At 45.2% G+C, this 23,618-nt stretch overlaps 1 long non-coding RNA gene across 3 annotated transcripts in view; it reads right to left on the bottom strand.

The window, feature by feature from the left end:
- LOC148538836 (uncharacterized) overlaps positions 1-15,228 on the bottom strand; it is a 137,534-nt gene extending 122,306 nt beyond the window's left edge. For all 3 annotated transcript variants that reach the window (XR_015871425.1, XR_015871426.1, XR_015871423.1), the window contains exon 1: positions 15,170-15,228. This is a non-coding gene — a long non-coding RNA (uncharacterized LOC148538836). The remainder of the gene's footprint in view (positions 1-15,169) is intronic.
- Between the last annotated feature and the right edge of the window lie 8,390 nt (positions 15,229-23,618).

The raw sequence follows: 23,618 nt of genomic DNA, 5'->3' as shown, positions 1-23,618 counted from the left end.
GGAACGCCTCTGTCTGGGCAGCCACGCCCCCAGCACGCCCACAAAAGGTGGCATGATGTCAATCATCATCGACAGCACGCCCCCTTTGATGCGAGACCCATAACGACGGCTTGGCTGTCGTTATTCGGGTCTCGCGCATGCGCACGACGGAGCCGGCTCCCTCGTGCACATGCGCACTTAGGCAACATCGACCCACTTGCGAGCGCTCAGCGCTCGCGAGCAGGTCTGAATCAGGGCCAGAGTCACAGAGGCAGATTCAATTAGTCGCGGGATTTACCCAACGGCTAATTGCCGCATTGGACCTATTAAATTAGCGGGGATTCCTCGTGCAGGAGTCCCCAAGACCCCGCGCGAGAGTACTTGCACTCAGACTTACCTCGCACCTCATGTAGGTGCAAGGTAAAATCCCTGTCAAAATTACCAAATTGGCCTTGTGCGTGAGGAAAACACATTGATTCCGCAGTTTACGCGGAATCAGTGTGTTTCCGTGTGCGATTCCCCAGTTTACGGGGCAGGAAAAAGGCTAATTAAATAGCTTTTCCCCGCGCCGCGGGAATTTAGGCCGGCAATTAGTCGCAAGATAGGTCTCGCGGCTAATTGAATCTGCCCCACAGTGTTCAAAATATTAAATATGAAGTTAGCATGGGGAGAGGCAGAGGGCATATTTAGCTTTTTTTATACTAAGGTGTAGACTCCGATCGTGTTGCCAGCACAGCAGGAGCTGTAAATGTAATAAATGCCCTTTCTGCCTTTGCCCAACCTTGACTTCACAGTTGACTGTAAGGATAATTTGTGTACAGCCAATCAGTGAGGTTTTCTCATTCACAAGCCAATCTTGGCTGTCTTTTCTATAATTTGCTAGTAACATTGTTGAATGTTTTTATTATTATTATTATTAATCCAGTTGAACAACTTCTTGGCTGAAGAAAAGAGATTTTTCACAAATATTTTATAAATTTCGGAGACTCCTCACTAGTATCTCGAGCTGTCTCTCTGTAATTTCCTCCTGGATGTCACAGTAACTGCTTAAACTTAACATGTCTAAGACTGAGCTGATAACCTCACCTCCCTCAATGTCATTATCTATTAACAGCACCATCATCTCCTTTAGCCTGCAAGTGTGCTGTCTTAGAGTTATCCATGACTCCTCCACTCTCTTTTTCAAACCATACATTTAGTACCTTTTGCAGTCCTGCCGTTTCCATCTCAGCCTCATCTCCAGGATCAGACACTTTCTCACCCTGGAGACAACTAAGACCCTCATCCACTCATCCTCAGAGCTGCTGACAGACTCATCTTACTAGGTTTAACTTCCCTCTCCTATAGGCCCTACACTAGCTCCCCTTCCCCTTCAGAACCCAATTAAACCTTCTCACACTCACTTACAAAGCTCTCACCCAGGGCGAGATGCACTAAATTGAAAATGCAATGAAAACCCAGTTTCTGGGGTCTTACCGCATTTTCCATATGCACTAATGTGTGGCTGCCAGATTTGCTGGTGTTACCCTATAGAAGCCTAAGGGCTTCTACCGCTTTGCTCTGGTCTGAGGGATCTGGTCGGATCCCTCCCAGCATGCCCCGCGGCCGCTGTGTCACTCTGCGCATGCACAGATGGACTCCCGGGTCATATGCGATCAGTAGGGATGCGGTGTGTGGCAGTAAGTACTGCACTATGTTAGTGCATCCCGCCCCCAATCTTCTCCTACTTACATCTGTGATCTCACCTCCCATCACACTCCAGCCCACCCACTTCGCTTTACAAATGAATGCTGCCACTCCTCCCAACTGATTACTTCCTCCTACTCCCATCACCAAGATTTTGCGTGCCGCTCCCAATCACTGGAACGCTTTCCCTCTCCCCATTAAATTTGCCACCTCTCTACAAAATGTCAAATGATCTCTCAAAACTCACCTGTTTATCAAAGTTTTCCAGCTCCCATCCTAACCTACTACTCCATGCTCCTTGCTCCCTGTCTCTCCCCTCTCTGTCTCCTACTTCCCTTTATATTCTAAGCTCTCACGAGCAGGGCCCTCTTCCCTTATGTGCTTTTCATTACCTCACTTATACCATCATCTCCTTCAAGTTGCCAATAACAGCACCAATCTTTGGGTTGGCAGCCTGTTGTTCATTTGGGTATTATGACTACTGGTGCAGCAAAGTTTATAAACCTTGTTCATGTTCTGCAATGTTTTGTTCTGTAAGTCACTTTCTTTCTTGTTTTGTTCATACTGTTTATGGGGTCTATTTACTGAGCAGTGTTAGGAGACAGAGTGGAAAGTGATAAGAAAGTGATAAGGTGCCAGCCAATCAGCTCTCAACTGTAATTTTTCAAACACAGCCTGTGAGATGACAGTTGGGAGCTGATTGGCTGGCACCTTATCACTTTTCACTCTGTCTCCTAACACTGCTTAGTATATAGACCCCTTAATCCATGTTTGATTGTACACTAGTTTCCTGGCACTCACCACAAATGGATGCAGTGCTATAAAGCATGTGGCTGGTTTGTCCTGTGAAGGGAACTATACATTTTTTGTAAGTGTGAGGGGGTCATTCAGACCCGGTCGTTAGCGCCGATGCGCTCGGACCGGGTCGATGGCCCCCCAGAGAGCATGCGCACGACGGCGCCATCGTGCGCATGCGTGAGACCCGCTATAACCGACAGCGCCGGTCATAGCGGGTCTCGATCCAAAGGGGGCGAGCTGTCGATGTTGATTGACAGCTCGCCCCATTTGGAAGGCGGGCCGGGGGGGTGGCAGCCCAAATGGAGGCGTTCTCATGGGAACGCCTACCATTTGGGGGAGGCCCCACTGACATCACTAGTGATGTAAGTGGAGAGCTTCCGGCTCAGACAGAGCCAGAAGCTCTCCAGGGCTTACGACAAGGGAGACCCTACCCTAGGGTCTCGTCGTAAGCCCTGATGGTCGCGATGGTCTCTGAACATCGCGACCATCACCGGAGTGGTCGTTAGAGCTGTGGGTGTTAACCCACAGCCTAACGACCGCAACAGAGGCGGGCAGTCAGGATGCAAGTGGCCGCCCAGTTTCTGAGCGACCGCTTGCATCCTCCGACCGCCTCTGAATGAGGCCCTGATTCCCCTAGAGAATTTCATTACTTGCTGACCATTCGTTAGCTGGTTTCTGATAGGAAACTCAGAGCATAGGGTCCCCCTATTATAGAATGAGAAATCCAACTTGACGTAGCCTAGTTCTGGCTGCTGCTTTGCATGGAAATGTTATGGTTGTTGTCTCTGCTCTACTGATAACTATCTCAGGCTAAATAGTACTAGTGCTTGGTTAGCTACTTGGAATGGGGGGGGGGGGGGGGGGGGAGGCAGAAAATATTTATTCTTGTTTTACAAAATTCCTCTCCTGCATTTTGGCAAAGATCTAGGTACACTAGCATCAATCTTGAGATTTGCCTTACCCAGTTTGTGCATTGTAAATGAGGCCCTTTGTGTTTCTACTCTAACAAGGACAACTGCCAACAGTTGCCATGGTAATGTCTACATGAAATGCATTATTATGTTTGCTGGCCTAATACATATATTTTCCAGACTTATTACTGTATGTGCTATGGTTTTGACATAGGAGACAAGTTTAGTTTATTTTTGTTTTCAGCTGAAGCCTGCACAGACTACCCATTCCAAGCCAACCTTCTACTGACCATCTTCCCACTCTGCATTTCTCTAAAACAGAAAATTGTGCTAAAAGTATAAAGTACTTGCTTGGCACAAACACATTTTTAACAGTATGTTGTACAAGAAAATCTAGTTACTTTTTGAAAACATGTTTTTTAGTTTTGTTTTAGTGAAACTAATTTATTTAGTATTTTTAAATATTCTATTAAAGCATTTGTTTGAGACATACCATTCTAGCCCTTATGCATTTTACAGAGTGGGTCAGGGAATGCATCATAGACATATACAGTATTACAGTTCCTGTTATTAGATAGTGTATGACTTCTAAATAATGAGGAGGATGGGGTTTTTTTGTTGTTGATCCTAAGCGCCAAACATATGGAATCAGTTATTTCTTCAAATTTATTAAGTTTGGAAAGGAATCATATTTTGGGACAACTGTTATGTATTAGCACATACTTTATATATTTCCATTAGTTTCTCTTCCTCTGGATCTTTCCTTTTTTTATAATATGTCTTTTCTCCAATTTAGTATTACTATTCACAGTGACTTAAGGCCTGATTCAGCATGGATCGCTATCATTTATTTATATGGCGCCACAAGTGTTCCTCAGCGCCTTACAAAGTACATAAACAAGTAGGTTGACCAGTGACTTACACTACATTAAAATACAAGGACATGGATAATATACATTGCTACATTAGCGACCATAACACCCAGATAAGCAACAGAGCAAAGCAACCAAGTGTTAGGTGCCCTAGTGGGGAGTAAGAAGTAGATGAAAGTAAAGTAATGAGAAGCACAAGAGGGTAGAGGACCCTGCTTGTAAGATTCACATTCTGCTTATACGCACACAACTGCATTGCTAATATCAGTGGTGCTATTTAAATGTGTGAATTCACATTGCATACGCAGCTTGACATAAGGACGCCCACTTCCCCTTACTCATATCCATATACTTGGGCAACATAGCAAAACAAATCGGTAACATCAAGTAACATCGGACCCATAAGCAGAGGAAGCCCAGACCTCACTCAGGAATGGCTTACTTCTGCGCATGCTATTAGACCTCAGGAGGCATCAGGTGTCGCAGTGGCTAATTTATGCACCACCATGTAATGGCGTTGTAAAGCACCAGCACGCCTGCGTTCGCCCGACCAACCACCATCACTACCCACAAATGGCAGTTCCTGTCAATCACTCTGCTCTAGGTCTGCGTAGCCTCTGCTAACGCAGTTTCCATTGCAATTGCTAGTTTGCGCACTGCGATGCATACGCATGCGCAGAACGTAACAATCAACCGATTGCATGTGTCTTTGCAACTGCGTTCCTTGCTGAATCAGGCCCTCAGTCCATGTTTTCTTGCTTGAGGGCTGTTTGTTATACGCTGACAATTACATGTGGAAGGGGTTTACGATGAATACAGTTGTGTCTCTTTCCAAACATATTTGTAATGATGAAAAAAAAAGATCTTTCATGTAACTTAGTAACTGAATTTTCATTAGTGCGCAAAATATCTATTCACTATGCTTTGTCATTAAAATACATTAGTATCTATGTTTCTTAAGAGAACGTTTATACAGTGCTTGTGTGAGTAGTAGGCAGAGGTGTAACAAAGCATTCGTGCACTATTGCAAAAGTTGACCATGAGCTGTCATAGGATTCCTATGAGACCAAACAGGGGGCTTGACTCAGGAGGTGCACACAAATCCTGTTGCGGCTGCAACACACTCAGGGCTTGTGCAAAAATATGCAAATGTTTGTATGTTGCAGTCGCCCACTAATGCCATCTCACCCCTTGCGTACATAGATGCTCCATCAGTCACACATCAGTTGCACTATCGATCTTCTGAGCAATCCAAAGCCTTTACCACTGCAAATGAATTTGCATTTGCAGGCTAAGACATGCCTCAAAAATGGTCTTGACACGCCGCGTTTGCCTCCCCCCATAACCTCCCACAAATGCTCCCTGACTGTCAAACACAGTGCATCCAAGTCCTCACTGTGACCGCTGTCAGTAATTTAACTTGGTAGTTTAACTACAGTAGGTGTCAGGGGAATTGTTGGATTTGCGAGTTCAAGCGAAAAGAGACCAATATGACAAATCACACACGCCACAATTTGCAGAGGATCACAATCAATTCAAAGGCAACAGCGACAAACATTCACCAATCAGCTGCTCGATATGTCTGTGCTGACTTCACAACCCTCCGGCAACATCAATGTTGGTGGTCCCTGCGGCCAGTGCTCGGGCGTTTGGGGGATGCTTATACACACATGCAGATGCACCATTATATCTTTCAGATATATTGCCATTGGCTGTGCTGCAGGGACAATCTGATAGGTCTATGAACAATGTCATTCACAGACCTATCAGGTATATGCACACTCAGTATATTTGTATATTGTATTGCCCAGGGCCCCTCAATGAGAGACACTGTTTTGCTTTGTGGCAGTAGGTATGGTAATTGAATTGTACTGCTGTCAGAAACAGATCTAGAATTGCTTAAAGCTTGGCTATGTATCCAAACCTATGCATGTTCTACAGCTCCAGTGCCTCAGAAGGAACTTCTCCCAGAGTCCCAGTTAATCTGTACTTCAGAAGCAATGGAGCTGTAGAAAATAAATAGGTTACCGTTTAAATTAGGGGTGTGCACCGGCCACTTTTCGTGTTTTGTGTTTTGGTTTTGGATCTGGATCTTTCTTCGTGTTTTGGATCTGGATTGGTTTTGCCAAAACCACCCTTCCGTGTTTTGGGTTCTGGGTTTTGTGTTTTGGATCTGTATTTTTTTGAAAAAAAGCATAAAAACAGCTAAAATCACAGAATTTGTAGGTTTTTCTGCTCCTATGCTATTATTAACCTCAATAACCTTAATTTCCACTCATTTCCAGTCTATTCTGAACACCTCACACCTCACAATAGTGTTTTTATGTCCAAAAGGTTGCACCGAGGTAGCTGGATGACTATGCTAAGCGACACGAGTGGGCGGCACAAACACGTGACCCATCTAGGAGTGACACTGCAGTGGCAGACAGGATGGCAGTTAGAAAAACTAGGCCCCAAACTGTACATAATGCAAAGAAAAAAAGAGGTGCAAGATGGAATTGTCCTTGGGCCCTCCCACCCACCCTTATGTTGTATAAACAGGACATGCACACTTTAACAAATCAATCATTTCAGCGCCAGGGTCTGCCACACAACTGTGGCTGAAATGATTGGTTCGTTTGGGCCCCCACAAAACAAGCTGGCAATTAATGTGTCCCTGCACAAACTGGCTCTACGGAGGCAAGATGTCATCCTCATCCTCCTCATCCACCGATTCCTCACCCTCTTCAGTGTGTACATCCTCATCCTCACAAAGTATTAACTCGTCCCCACTTGAATCCACCACCACAGGTCCCTCTGTACGTTCTGGAGGCTGGTCTCCCTGGAAGAGCTGATAATTCATTTTGATGAACATCATCTTCTCCACATTCTGTGGAAGCAACCTCCTACGCCTTTCGCTGACAAGGTTCCCGGCTGCACTAAACACTCTTTCGGAGTACACACTGGAGGGGGGGCAACTCAGGTAAAATAGAGCCAGTTTGTACAGGGGCCTCCAAATTGCCTCTTTTTCCTGCCAGTACAGGTATGGACTGTCTGACATGCCTACTTGGATGCTGTCACCGATGTAATCCTCCACCATTCTGTCAATGGTGACAGTATCATATGCAGTGACAGTAGACATGTCAGAAATTGTTGCCAGGTCCTTCAGTCCGGACCAGATGTCCAAACTTGGTCCTGCCTGCCCTGCATCACCGCCAGCGGGTTGCTTAGGATACCTAAGTTTTTTCCTGGCAGCCCCAGTTGCGGGAGAAAATGAAGAAGGAGCCGTTGACGTGTCACGTTCCGCTTCAGCTGACAGTGTGTTCACCAGCAGGTCTTTGCACCTCTGCAGGCTTGTGTCGGCCGGAAAGAGAGACACCACATAGGCTTTAAACCTAGGATCGAGCACGGTGGCCAAAATGTAGTGGTCTGATTTCAACAGATTGACCACCCTGGAATCCTGGCAAAGCGAATGAAGGGCTTCATCCACAAGTCCCACATGCCGAGCGGAATCGCTCCGTCTTAGCTCCTCCTTCACTTTCTCCAGCTGCTTCTGCAAAAGCCTGATGAGGGGAATGACCTGACTCAAGCTGGCAGTGTCTGAACTGACTTCACGTGTGGCAAGTTCGAAGGGCTGAAGAACCTTGCACAACACGGAAATCATTCTCCACTGCGCTTGAGTCAGGTGCATACCCCCTCCTTTGCCTATGTCATAGGTGGATGTATAGGCTTGTATGGCCTTTTGCTGCTCCTCCATCCTCTGAAGCATATAGAGGGTTGAGTTCCACCGCGTCACAACCTCTTGCTTCAGGTGATGGCGGGGCAGGTTCAAGAGTGTTTGCTGGCGCTCCAGTCTTCGGCACGCAGTCGCTGAATGGCGAAAGTGGCCAGAAATTTTTCGGGCCACCCAAAGCGTCTCCTGCACGCCCCTGTCGCTTTTCAGAAAATTCTGCACCACCAAGTTTATTGTGTGAGCAAAACATGGGACGTGCTGGAATTTGCCCAGATGTAATGCCCGCACAATATTGGTGGCGTTGTCAGATATCACAAATCCCCAGGAGAGTCTAAGTGGGGTAAGCCACTGGGCGATGATTTCCCTCAGTTTCTCTAAGAGGTTGTCGGCGGTGTGCCTCTTACTGAAACCGGTGATACACAGCGTAGCCTGCCTTGTAACGAGCTGGCGTTTCTGAGATGCTGCTACTGGTGACGCTGCTGCTGTTGCTGCGTAAGGTGATACATCTACCCAGTGGGCTGTCACAGTCATATAGTCCTTAGTCTGCCCTGTTCCACTTGTCCACATGTCCGTGGTTAAGTGGACATTGTGTACAACGGCATTTTTCAGGACACTGAGGACACTTTTTCTGACGTTTCTGTACAGTCTCGGTATCGCCTGCCTAGTGAAGTGGAATCTAGACGGGATTTGGAACCGGGGACACACTACCTCCATCAATTGTCTAAATCCCACTGCACTAATGGCGGATACCGGACGCACGTCTAACACCAACATAGCAGTCAAGGCCTCAGTTATACGTTTTGCTTCAGGATGACTGCTGTCGTACTTCATCCTCCTCGCTAAGGACTGTTGGAGGGTCAATTGTTTAGTAAAAGTAGTGGTGTTCCTACTTCCTCTCTGGGATGATGAACGACTCCCAGCAGCAGCAGCAACAGCAGCAGCGGCAGCAGTAGGCGTAGCAATGCAGGATCCTCCGGAGGAATCCCGGATAGGAGAGTCAGTCATGCCAGTGATATGGCCTGCAGGACTACTTCCGATCCTGACTAAGGAGGAAATTGACGAGGAGGGAGTTGACGGTGTGGTTTGCAGGCGCTTGGATACAACAGGACAACGGGATTTAGGTGTCCCTGGACTGCTTACGGTCTGAGCCAAAGTTTCTGAACTTGACAGTAACTTTTTATGAACGCGCTGCAGGTGCCGTATAAGGGAGGATGTTCCTAGGTGGTTGACGTCCCTACCCCTACTTATTTCACCTTTACATATGGTACATATGGCAAGACAGTTGTTGTCCGGATTTGGATAGAAATATTGCCAGACCAAAGAGGTGGAATGTTTGGTCTTCTGCCCAGGCATGACCGTGATGGGCTTTTTCATCCCACGGACAACAACTGTCTCCCCCGGAGCCTGATTTAAACAAACCACATCACCATCAGAATCCTCCTCGCCAACTTCCTCCTCAGCGCCAGCTACACCAGTATCCTCATCCTGTTGTACTTCAACAGTGACATCTTCAATTTGCATATCAGCAAGTGGACTGTGGGTGCTCCTTTCAGCACTTGCAGGGGGCGTGCAAATGGTGGAAAGAGCCACCTCTTCCCGTCCAGTGCTGGGAAGGTCAGGCATCGCAACCACCACCACACTTGGACTCTCCTTGGGGATTTGTGATATCTTCTTAGAAAGCACAGTTCTTCGCTGTGCTTTTGCCAGCTTAACTCTTTTGATTTTTTTAGTGGGAGGAGTGCTTCCATCGTCATGTGAAGCTGAACCACTAGTCATGAACATACTAGGGATCGACCTTAGCCGTTCCTTGCCACTCCGTGTCGTAAATGGCATATTGGCAAGTTTACGTTTCTCTTCAGCTGATTTAAATGTCTTTTTCAAGGTCATTTTCCTGAACTTTGCCATTTGGGATTGTATGTGCCCTCTACTATGACATTGGGCATCGGCCTTGGCAGACGACGTTGATGGCATGTTATCGTCTATGTCATGACTAGTGGCAGCAGCTTCAGCACTAGGAGGAAGTGGTTCTTGATCTTTCTCTATTTTATTTTTATCGGAGAAAGTTTGGTCCTCCATTTATGTTATATCGATTTGATATATACGTGCGGCTAAACACAGAAAATATTTTTTTTTTTGGTTTGGACTGGAGTGTACTTTGTGGGTTACAGCACCCTTTAACGGTCAAGCCAGCCGGCCCTTTACTTATGACACAGGCGCACGCTTGGCACTACTTTGTTGATGCACGTGCGGCTACTGCGCACACAATTCACAAACACAGAAAATAATTTTTTTTTGGTTTGGACTGGAGTGTACTTTCGGGGGTTACAGCACCCTTTAACGGTCAAGCCAGCCGGCCCTTTACTTATGACACAGGCGCACGCTTGGCACTACTTTGTTGATGCACGTGCGGCTACTGCGCACACAATTCACAAACACAGAAAATAATTTTTTTTTGGTTTGGACTGGAGTGTACTTTCGGGGGTTACAGCACCCTTAACGGTCAAGCCAGCCGGCCCTTTACTTATGACACAGGCGCACGCTTGGCACTACTTTGTTGATGCACGTGCGGCTACTGCGCACACAATTCACAAACACAGAAAATAATTTTTTTTTTTTTTTGGACTGGAGTGTACTTTCAGGGGTTACAGCACCCTTTAACGGTCAAGCCAGCCGGCCCTTTACTTATGACACAGGCGCACGCTTGGCACTACTTTGTTGATGCACGTGCGGCTACTGCGCACACAATTCACAAACACAGAAAATAATTTTTTTTTGGTTTGGACTGGAGTGTACTTTCGGGGGTTACAGCACCCTTAACGGTCAAGCCAGCCGGCCCTTTACTTATGACACAGGCGCACTCTTGGCACTACTTTGTTGATGCACGTGCGGCTACTGCGCACACAATTCACAAACACAGAAAATAATTTTTTTTTGGTTTGGACTGGAGTGTACTTTCGGAGGTTACAGCACCCTTTAACGGTCAAGCCAGCCGGCCCTTTACTTATGACACAGGCGCACGCTTGGCACTACTTTGTTGATGCACGTGCGGCTACTGCGCACACAATTCACAAACACAGAAAATAATTTTTTTTTAGGTTTGGACTGGAGTGTACTTTCGGGGGTTACAGCACCCTTAACGGTCAAGCCAGCCGGCCCTTTACTTATGACACAGGCGCACGCTTGGCACTACTTTGTTGATGCACGTGCGGCTACTGCGCACACAATTCACAAACACAGAAAATATATTATTTTTTTAGCACTTGGGGGGAGCACCCCTGATGGACAGAGCACCCCCTGGACAACACTACAGCACCCCTTTAGGACTGGGACACTGCACAGGACTTTGGAGTGGACACAGCCCCTATGGAGAACTGACTGCACAACACAGTCCAGCCAGCCCCTATGGACTTTGAAGTAGTGGACACAGCCCCTATTAACAACAGCAGCACAGCACAACACAGCCAGCCCCTATGGACTTTGAAGTAGTGGACAACAGCAGCACTACACTACACTACACTACACTACACAGCACTAACTCCCACCCTCCCTCTTCACTGTCCACAGCCGAGTGAGAAAATGGCGCCGACGCGGGTACCTTATATAGGATCCAAAACCCGCGAGACTCGGAAGGCGGGATGATGACGTTTTGCCTCGATGTCAGATCCGAGTCAGGCGGGAAAAGTCGAGCCTGACTCGGATCGGACTCGGATCGGGGGGGCTCGGGGGGGTTCGGATTTCAGAAATCCGAACCCGCTCACCCCTAGTTTAAATAAATAACAAAACATTTGAAATCTTCTGAAACAGCCTAATCCAGAGGTTCCCAAACTTTTTTGAATCACGGCACCCTAGAGTATCAGCATTGTTTTCATGACACCCCTAAGCCACAAGTTTGTTATTGAGAAATTCAGAAACAAATGTAGTGAAGAAGTGAAGTGAAGGAAGTTGTGCTTACTTGTCATCCTTAGGTTTGGTTATATAGTGGTGGACAGGTTTGCGCTTCTGTTTGTGCACATATTTACATTACATTGATCATAAAGAATTTGATTTGGTGCTGGACCACCAACCTGAGGCACCCCTGCAAGTGTCCTGAGGCACCCCAGGGTGCCGCGGCGCACAGTTTGGGAACCAGTGGCCTGATCATTAATTTGCGCCACACTCATTGCTGTGAGATATGCATAATGCCATCTGCCTAATTGGCTAGATAGTATGGGAATTTAGGTGCATTTACAAATGGTTACAAATGTATAAGCACAATGTAGGAGTTTTGCGTCATAATTTTCCATATTTAGAATGCAGCAGCTTGAATACCAACCTACCATAGACTTGAGGTTCAAAAATGATTGGTAGTATTTGGGAATGCTGCTGTTCAATAAATATTTTTTTACACTGCTTTGATTTAACTGCGTTGGTGGCATTAGTCTCTATTTTGTGTAACTTTTTGTTTTACAGTTTACAAACTCACCCAATACTTTTATAGACATTCTATATGTTTGAGAATATTTCTGAGTTATATTGACATTGGTATGGAGTCCAGCTGTTTTATGCATAACTGTAAAAACAGTCAGAACATAAATAACTGACAGGATATTTCCAAAATGCAAATCACTAACATCCTAAACCACACATGGAATAAAAACTCCAGTAAGTGACACGGGAAGTAGGAAAAAAAAAGATTTAAGAAACAGATTCTACATAATTTGCTTTCTGTGTGTTGGAGTTTTCCAGCTCTATAGTGAATAACTCTAGTGGAATGCAAAAAAAACACATATACTGAAGTATACACAAGGAATTGTGCATATATTTAATTTGTATATATTATTATGTTTGGGTCTATTTTTCTCTTTCCTGTCTTTTTGTATAAACCAGGGATGGGAACCTCAAATCCAAGGGCCATATAAGGCCCCCATTGTCATTTGATCTGGCCCTCTGAGCTTTTTTCTGCTAGCCTCATCTAGATAGCAGGGTGCCTATAATGGCACCCTGCGGCCTGAATTTATGCAGTAGTGCCACCTGGAGTGTCCTTAGGATGCTTCAGACGTTCACACCGCTGCCCTTACAGCTCCCCAAAGCATCCTCAGGATACTCCAGGCATTGCTATAATCACCGGCGATTGTGGCCCCGTCCCCATGTGATATAACACGGAGGGGGCGTGGCCTGCGAATAATGTTTTATATATCAAAATGTTAATCAGCAGAAAAAGGGTTCCCCACCCCTGGTATGAACTATAGCACTGACCCTAAAAAGTATTACACAGACTCATTTTAAACATCATGTTGTCACAACTCACAGAAGGATAGTAGATGCTAGCCCGTAATTCGGGATTGGCGAGACCCAGTACTGAGGTGTGGAGTGAAACCTGCCAGCGCTATTCACCTTGGACCCCCGCAAAGAGGTTCAGACTTAGCTGCGTCCGACACGCAGGTCACAGCCCTCAGACTTTGTTCCCTAATACAGGTGCTTGCATACTCTGAATAGGAGTGGTGTACAATGAAGGAATACAAATGAAGTCGACAAGCCGGGTCAGAATTAGACGGACTAGATGGTACCAGGAATCAGACAATATAAGAGTCATGAAAGAAGCCAAGGTTATAATCGGAATACCAATCGCAGTACCAGGGATGAGAGGGAAATCAGGTCACAAGCAAGCCAAGGGTCAGTAACGAGTCAGAGGCAAATGCGGGGGGGGGTTTCCGTCTGCCTGGAAACCCCTCTCCCCAGCCAACACCATGACCACAATAGAAATAGTAATATAATAGAATGTTACTAGTGTTGCATTTTGTTCTCAGTATTACAAATGAAATAATTAGCACCACCTGTGGCTCTTTTAAAATGTGTCAGTCAGTAATAAATATTCCTGTGCACCAACTAGAAGATGTGGAAAACATTCACTGTTAGGGGTGCACTGCTATAGACCATCAATAGGGCTAATTTTTAATACTGTATAATAATACACTATCCAGTACATAAGGAGACAGTTATGTAGATATATGTCCAGGGCAGCGCTACGTTCTTCTGCTGCTCCCCCAGACTCTCAGACTTGCTCCAATGCTCTGGAATGGTGCCCACATCAGACATAAAAACATTAGAGCTGAATGTTTTTATGTCAGATGTGGGCACCATTAGATGTGGCAGGATGGCCCTACTGCCGCATCTAATGGCTTACTGTGACCGCTGGTTCTGTATATGCTGGAATTATGACACACAATATACTTCGTATGTAACATATTAAAGCTGGATAAGTGGTAATTATGCCCTCTTCATGTTCTGGCCACACTCACTCTAAAATCAAGCATTTGGAAATCCCCTTCTAGAAATCCTGCGTCTGCCACTGGAGACAGGAAGGCTGGAGTATGGTATGGGAAGGAAGTGCACCCAGAGACTTAAATAGGAGGAGCTTACATTGGTCACCCAAGTGAGCTCTTGTTTTGGCGCACCTGGCCCTTTAAATTCTGCACAGAGGCATGTATGCCCCCATGGGAGCTGTCTGTGCAGACCAGCAGGAAACAGCATCCTGCAGCTGGAGGAGAGGGAGAATGTCGGCGACTGTGCAGCAACTGTAGTCAGCGTAACTCACCACTGCGGCTGCCGCGGACCTCGTGCCCGCTGCCCTGCCTGAGTCCCTGGAGATCAATGCTGTTGGACCCGGTAAGTAGACACCGGGGGCAGGCGTGCTGTGACACATCTCTTCAATATTTCCAATTAGATACGTTAACTGTACAGTAGTTATATGTCAAGTTATTTTCCATTTTAGTCTCACTGACAGTTTTTCAATTGGAAGCTCAACAAGCTAACAAGCATACGGATTGTATTTTGACAACAAATGTGAAAATTTGGGCCAATTTGAAAAGAGTTCCACACTGGCCATTGAAATCGCTTTATATATGCAGATACTGTAGACATTGAAGTATGTTAGGTTTAATGACCAATAAATAAGCACAATAATTTGAATCATCAGTGTTTGCTTGATGATTCATATTGTAACAGGGTCGGGGAACTGGTACCATCTCCTGAGGTAGATGGCTATGCGCAGCAGCTGAGAAACCACACAAAGTACTTTGGCCTGGTGCAACTGGCCTCAGCCAGTTTTATTATGCAGCAAAACAAAAATAAATAGAAACAAACACCTTGCCGTCTGGCACTAACTAAACACAAAAGTAATCCTAGCTCACTAATAAAACAAGGTAGAAGAAGTTTTACCAGATGTAGTTTACCTGGTCTCAGCGACCTATTTCTCTCAGAGAGACACAAAATGACTCTCCTTTCCCCAGGCAACATCTCTCCATACTGATCAGCCTGACAGCTTTAAAACACAGCCACACAGCTGAAAGCCCTAATTAGCCTCCTGTGAAGCTAACAGCCCAAAAAGCTCCTAACACAAACATCTTCATGAGGTTTCAAAACATATAGGTCAGGAATCTAGGAATTTAGCGCAAATATACCTGCCTTCCACTATGATGCCAGTGACCTTGTCACAACACATATATATATATATATATATATATATATATATACACATTAGAGATGAGCGGGCTGGGCTCTAAGAAACTGAGCCCATCCGAAATGCCGGGATCCAAGGGAATCTGAGAAACAGCTCGAATCTCCATGCCTGCCCCAGATCCCTATCCAAGACAAAACATTCAAAATCCCGCTGTCAGTTTTGACTAAGGTGCCAATTTTCAAAGTTGAATTCAATGGGCTTACTGCTGATTGGCTGAGAGAGCCATCTGTCACAGCTGTCAGACAATAAGTGCTTGCCCATAGACTTCAATGGACACAGGAAGGAAGATACTGGCCATCCTCACCACACTGACATCTCCGGCCCCGCTGCCGACGCCGCCAGCACCCCTGTACTACCGACGCCACTGGCACCCCTGCCCTGAAGACACTGCTGGCACCATGCACTGAGGACACCACCGGCACACTGCACGGAGGACACTGCTAGCACCCCTGAACTACTGCCCCCCACACTGAGGACACCCCTGCACTGCCAACACCATCGGCACCCCTGCACTGAGGACACCACTGGCACCACCGCTCTGCCGACGCTACCGGCAGCTCTGCACTGAGGACTCCCCAGCACCCCCGCTTTGCCAACACTGCAGTGAGCTCCGCACTGAGGATACCGTCGGCACCCCCGTTCTGCCGACACCACCACACTGCTGGCACCACCACACTGAGGACACCGCCAGCACCCCCGCACTGAGGACATTGCCGGCAATGCCGACACCGCTGTCACAGTAAGTGCGCTATTGGTGTATCCAACCTGCACTGTAACCCACATTGTATCTGATCTGCACTGTATACAACCCAAACTGTATCTGACCTGCACTGTATCCAACTGACACTATATCCCACACTGTATGCAACCCACACTGTATCCTACCCACAATGTATCTGACCTGCACTATGAACTGCACTGTTTACGACCTGCACTGTATCCCGCACTGTATTCGACCTGCACTATCCAATCCACACTGCATCCTGCCTGCACTATAAACTGCACTGTATCCAACCCACACTGTATCTTACCTATACTGTAACCAACCTGTGCTGTATCCAACCCACACAGTGTCCGACCTGCACTGTAAACTGCACTGTATCCAACCTGTACTGTATCCTGCACTTTAATCATTTTGCACTGTATCCCGCACTGTATCCAACCTGCACTGTATCTAACCTGTGCTGTATCTGACCTGCACTGTAAACTGCACTGTATCCAACCTGCAGTGTCTCCTGCACTTTAATCGATTTGCGTTGTATCCGACCCACACTGTATCCCGCACTGTATTTGGCTTGCACTGTTTCCGACCCGCACTGTTACCTGCACTGTATCTGACCCCCACTGTTTCTGACCCAGAACGCTGTTTTTTTGGAGATTTTGGGGAACTGCTCAACAATAAGGCTGATTGATCTGGGCTTTACATGGGCACAGAGTGTCAGTCATCAGTGGCCCAGCACCCCCAGGAGGGAAATACAGGTTTGGCACTGAAAATAAGCATGTGCTGGGGGTATGTGCACTTGTGTAGGTGGTTTAGGTTTTTTTTATTTGCTGCTTGTTAACTACGACTACTTTTGTTTCGAACAAGGATATTTCACGTACGATTTTAAGTACATATCTGTTTTGTATTGTTTTCTATTGAACGTACTTGTGAGTTAGTTTGATTGGTTATTGCTAATACATTAATAATTTGCAAAACATTATTAAACAGAAATAACTGCCGTGTGTTTGGGCCACTGCTCTGTTGCTTACTTTAGCCAGCCAGACTTTGACCTATGTTGGTGTACAATATTGTGAGCTGGAAGGTGGTCAAAATGTACTGGAAATGACTGGATATGCATGTTATTGAGGTTACTAATACTGAAGAAACAAAAAAGGCCCAAATTATGTGATTTTAGCATTTTTTTGTAATTTATCAACAAAACCAAACCAAAACACGTGAGGGTGGTTTTACAAAACCAGAACCAAAACCAAAACACTAAAATTAATCTAGATCAAACCAAAACCAAAACACGGAGGTCGGTGCACATCTCTAGTATATATATATATATGAAGCAGGATGAACAATAAATCTCTGCGCATTTTACATCTGCCCACCTGCAGTGCACCATGGTTATGCCAAGGTTCAGAGTTACTTACTGTTTTTTGCTCTGTTCCCAGCTCAGAATCAGCCCCACTGTGCGCACTTTCATTTCTCATTTACTACAATAATGTATTAACCACTTGCCTGGCATGGTCGCATCTGATGTGACCAGTCAGAAATGCCACTAGGCGGCTGCCAGAAGCTAATATTTCAGTAACCATATTCCACCTGTGACTCCCCCTCCAGTGTGTCCGGATCACTGCTGGCCACAGTGACCTGGCATCCGGCAGAACCCCCCCCCCCACTGCGGCTGTAGGGCAGCTGTCCTTTCCAGTGATTGAGCAGCCGGTGGCACCCCCACAACCTCCTTCCAGATTCTGTGAAGCTGAGTTTGCACTAAAACCAGCAGCTCCAGCTCTGCCCCCCATGTGTCCCAGTCAGTGCTGGCCTCAGTGATCGGGCAGTGTGTGCATATATACTGTGTGTGTGTGTATATATATATATATATATATATATATATATAGTGATATAGTCGGGGTGGGGGGTCCCTCTCCTGGGGTAGATGGACATCTCCTTATACACAGCAACCAGGAAACAGCACACCAGTCCAGGTTTTTCGTGCAAGCTGGTCGGAACCAGTTTTATTGTGCAATATGCACAACAAAATAACAAAACATAAAAATAAATCCTAGCCTGTCTGGGCACTAACTAAACAGGGTATTCCCTCTCTACAAGTGACAGGGCCTACTGCTTTACCACAAACACATCACTTTCAAATATCACAGTGTCTCTGAACAAACCTCAGTGTCTGTTTCTTCCCAGGTTATGTGAGACACTGAATCAAAACCTAACACAGCTTATCTGAGCCACTTCCAGGTGCAACTACTAATCAGTCTGCTCTCAGACTGAAAGGCCCAACACCTGGAATGGCCTGTGGATGGAGCCCTCCCTTCTCTTCTCACATCCACACCCCCAGGACCCATTATCCAGCTTTTACCAAAAGCCGACACTTCTGGTCTGTTTGGCATAACAGACTTTTCCTGTTTTTTTTTTAATACAAATATAAAAGGAATCTGGGACACACATACTTGCCATACCAGACCTCTCCAGTGCTTCTCTATCTATCTATCTATCTATCTATCTATCTATATTTATATATATATATATATATATCCACACTACCATTCAAAAGTTTGGGGTCACCCAGACAATTTTGTGTTTTACATGAAAACTGACTTCTATTTAGCAAATGAGTTGCAAAATGAATATAACATCAACACATTGGCAAGGTTAGAAATAATGATTTTTATTTGAAATAATAATTTTGTCCTTCAAACTTTGCTTTTGTCAAAGAATGCTCCTTTTGGAGCAATTACAGCATTGCAGACCTTTGGCATTCTAGCTGTTAATTTGTTAAGGTAATCTGAAGAAATTTCACCCCACACTTCCTGAAGCACCTCCCACAAGTTGGATTGGCATGATGGGCACTTCTTGCGTACCATACGGTCAAGCTGCTCCCACAACAGCTCAATGGGGTTGAGATCTGGTGACTACGCTGGCCACTCCATTACAGACAGAATACCAGCTGCCTGCTTCTTCCCTAAATAGTTCTTGCATAATTTGGAGGTCTACTTTGGGTCATTGTCCTGTTGGAAGAGGAAATTGGCTTCAATCAAGCGCTGTCCACAGGGTATGGCATGGCATTGCAAAATGGAGTGATAACGTTCCTTATTCAAAATCCCTTTTACCTTGTACAAATCTCCCACTTTATCAGCACCAAAGCAGCCCCAGACCATCACATTACCTCGACCATGCTTGACAGATGGCGTCAGGCACTCTTCCAGCATCTTTTCACTTGTTCTGCATCTCACAAATGTTCTACTGTGTGATCCAAGCACCTCGATTCATCTGTCCATAACACATTTTTCCAATGTTCCTCTGTCCAATGTCTGTGTTCTTTTGCCCATATTGATCTTTTCCTTTAATTTGCCAGTCTCAAATATGGCTTTTTCTTTGCCACTCTGCCTAGCAGGCTAGCATTCCGGAGTCACCTCTTCACTGTAGACGTTGACACTGGCGTTTTGCGGGTACCATTTAATGAAGCTGTCAGATGAGGACTTGTGAGGCGTCTATTTCTCAAACTAGAGACTCTAATGCCTTCTTGCACAGTTGTGCTCCGGGGGCCTCCCACTTGTCTTTCTACTCTGGTTAGAGCCTGTTTGTGCTATTCTCTGAAGGGAGTAGTACACACCGTTGCAGGAAATGTTCAGTTTCTTGGCAATTTCTTGCATGGAACAGCCTTAATTTCTAAGAACAAGAATAGACTGTCGAGTTTCACATGAAAGTTCTCTTTTTCTGGCCATTTGGAGAGTATGGCCCTCATTCAGAGCCGTACGCTCTGAGCAGAGCACACGCTCTGAATGAGGGCCGGCCTCCATGAAAATGGAGCGTCCTTCTGGACGCTCGTATAGCTGTGGGTCACCACCCACAGGCTATACGAGCGTGCATTTTGATGGCCGCGATGGTCGAGACCATCGCGACCATCGAAATTGCGAGCCGGAGCCTGCGGTTGAGGTTTTCAACCACAAGCTCCGGAGTGATTTTGGCTCTATCAGAGCCAAAATCACTCCCACTGACATCACTAGTGATGTCAGTGGGCCGGCTTTTGACGGGAGGCGTTCCCGTGGGAACGCCCCCGTCAGGGAGGCACGCCTACCAAAGGGGGCGTGCTGTCAATCAACATTGACAGCACGCCCCCTTTGATCGGACACAACGAGCGAAGGACTTTCCTTCGCTCGTCGCGTCTGGCGCATGCGCACGACGGAGCTCCCTCCGTCATGCGCATGCTCAGTCCAGAACATCGACCCACTTGCAAGCGGACAGCCGCTCGCGAGTGGGTCTGAATCAGGATCTATATTCGAACCCACAAATGTGATGCTCCAGATACTCAACTAGCTCAAAGGAAGGCCAGTCTTATAGCTTCTTTAACAAGCAAACCCATTTGCACAAGGGTTTTCAAGGGTTTTCTAATCATCCATTAGTCTTCTACGGCACTTAGCAAACACAATGTATCATTAGAACACTGGAGTGATGGTTGCTGGAAATGGGCCTCTATACACCTATGTAGATATTCCTTTAAAAACCAGACGTTTGCAGCTAGTATAGTCATTTACCACATTAACGACGTATAGAGTGTATTTCTGAATAATTTAATGTTATCTTCATTGAAAAAAACAGTACTTTTCATTCAAAAATAAGGACATTTCTAAGTGACCCCAATGTTTTGAATGGTAGTGTGTATATATATATATAGATGCATATATGCATACCTGCCCCTTACTTTGTCCAGCCTGTCCCCCTAGCTAACACATTTTTTTTTTAAACTATAAAATAACTTTTTTCAAAAACGTCCCCAAAATTGTAATATTTTTTTATTATCACATAATGTAATTAACAGCTATTTAATCATGATTTTACATTTTTGGTACAGATTTAAACCACTCTTATTTAGATAATTGGCTAATAAAAAAAATCAACAATTTTGTGGACATTTTTTTAAAAAAATGTTAGCAAGTTAAGTGGTTAACACATTTCAGGAGCACAAGTCTGAAAAGCATTGCTACATGTATTGATATCTTAAAGAATATAGCAAATATTGTAGTCTCATTACACTCAGTTCTACAAATTAGTCATGTTTACACTAACTACTCATTCTACAATTTACAGCAGTGAAATCTGTTAATAATACCGCTTTATACCAAAGTTCCAGGTCTGACCTGGAGGTTGGAACAGGGTTCCAATCCAGATCAGACCCGGAACTTCCCCAGTGCCGACCCAGAATATTCCTGAGTCGGCGCCATTCACACTGGAGCCGGGTCTGTAGTCACCCAGCTCTTCCAGCGTTGAAGTGGACGCTTGGAGTTGACGTCATCTCCAAGCGCAACTGAAGCCAGCCAGTCGTCCAGGCATGTGGCACAATCCAGGTCATCATGTCCCGGATTGTGCCATTTACACTGCAGGGTGGCATGGGAATGACCCGTGGCTAACCCTGCAAAATACCCGAGTTGGATCCCTGGGTTGGGACCCGGGTGGATCCATTTACATTGATGAAAATTCTGTGTTGATGCGCATCAACCCAGGATTTTAGCTCGGTGTAAAAGGGGTATAAGCAGGGGTGTATCTATAATGGGTGCAGGGTGTGCGGGGAACACGGGCCCCTGTGTCCAGGGGAGCCCTGCACCGCACACCCTGCACCCATAATATTACTTACCTCTCCAGAGTCGCACGTTGGCGCGGGCGTCCGGCGCAGTTAAATGACTGGAAAATGGCCGCGGTGGCCATTTTCCCATCATTTGTGCATGCGCAGTACAGGGAAAATGGCCGCCATGGCCATTTTCCCTGTGACCTGTGCAGACACTCTAGACTCTGGGCACACTCTAGTGCCCAGAGTCTATAACTCCGGCGCTGGCCGCGCACAGCTCAGTGCGCTGCTGGCCGCCGGGCGGAGAGGAGGGGGCCCATGTCGGAGACTGCACACGGGCCCCCTCCTCTCTAGAAACGCCCCTGGGTATAGGTGTTTCCAGTCCTGCACTATCCATCCCCTCAGATGGCAGAAAGCATTGACTATAACCACCACAGAAGTATTCATATACTATGTACTAAAATGAATGTTACTTTACAAATACACAGCCTAATAGCATTCCGTGGCATGGTGAATTAAATAGCGAAACTCGAATATTGTATTGCTGGAACGTCATACTTTGTGAAATGGCCTGTTTCACTAAAAAGCTAGATCTGCTGAGATAGTTGTCTTGATTTCTCTAATCTAAATTGCTATTGTTCTTATCCCCACAAAAATGTAATGCTGTACTCTAGTGATGTCATTCATTTTCTGTGCCACGCAGATGTAAGCTTTGTAAGAGACTTTGATATGTGAACAACACACAATACGCAGGTATGTCAGATACACTATACTCTTTCATAAATTAGAAAAACACAGGACTTCAGCGTCTCTATGTTCCCTCTGGCCTTGAAAGAAATCCAGTGAAATCCTTTGTGTACACCCTGTAATTTAAGCACTGAAAGAAAAGTTGACAGAATGAAATGTGTTTCCTGGTACCTGCCAGTTTTGCATGTCACTTCATTTCTTTTTGGTACAAGGTGTTACCTTAGTTTTGAATGGTATTATTAGGCTCAGTGGGAGTCTAAGAATACTTTATTCTGATGTCATGCTGTCATATGAATGCAAGCTTACTTTATATTCACCTTGTGCTCAGTATGCTATTTTCATTTTTATTTTTATATTGTACTAAAGGATATATGTATAATAATAATAATAATAATAATAATAATAGTAATTATTAATAATTTAATAACATTTAATTAAAACATTTACATGCCAATATATTTATAATATCAAGAATGTTCAAGAAAAAAAGTATAAACATACAGATAAACTAATGTAGGATCCGATTTATTGGTTGGTTGCAAACTTTTTTGATACAGTTTTTTTTATCTAGAATATTTTTACATGAGTTTTCTTAATCCTTTTCATTTATTTCTCATTGTTATACATTTCTCATATAATAATTCCATGTTTGTTGCATTTTTTCATTAATTTTTATATATTGATTTCTATCAATATTCATATCTAGTATATGGTAATCTAGTTTCTGATCCCTCCTACAGTATCTATTGCCACTAATTATAGCTTTTTCCTTTTAAAAAATACAAGGCTAGTTCTGTACTTATTAACCTGTATTCTGATATTTTCAAGCCAGGGCTCTGTTTTGTCTAGTGTAAGTTGTGATATAAATTCTTTGTTGAAAATTTTGATCTCACTTCTCACTTTCTTAAGTTCAGTGCCCACTTACTCAATGACCAAAAGGATAAGGTCTAGTGAGCACATATTCAGTACACCACACCACTTACTGCAGAACACTGGGTTCTTCCTCCCCAATGTAGGTATTTTACTCACCCTTTTTTTGTCAAAAAAAGCATACATTGGCTACCCTAAGCTACAAAATTGTGGACCACATTCCACCTCTGTCGAGAGAAGGAAATAGAGAAAAACTATTGT

The sequence above is a fragment of the Taudactylus pleione genome, unplaced genomic scaffold, assembly GCF_031769625.1.
Source record: "Taudactylus pleione unplaced genomic scaffold, aTauple2 ptg000036l, whole genome shotgun sequence".
NCBI lineage: Eukaryota > Metazoa > Chordata > Amphibia > Anura > Myobatrachidae > Taudactylus > Taudactylus pleione.
Note: the sequence above shows the minus strand (reverse complement) of the source record. Positions and strands in the feature narration are given on the sequence as shown.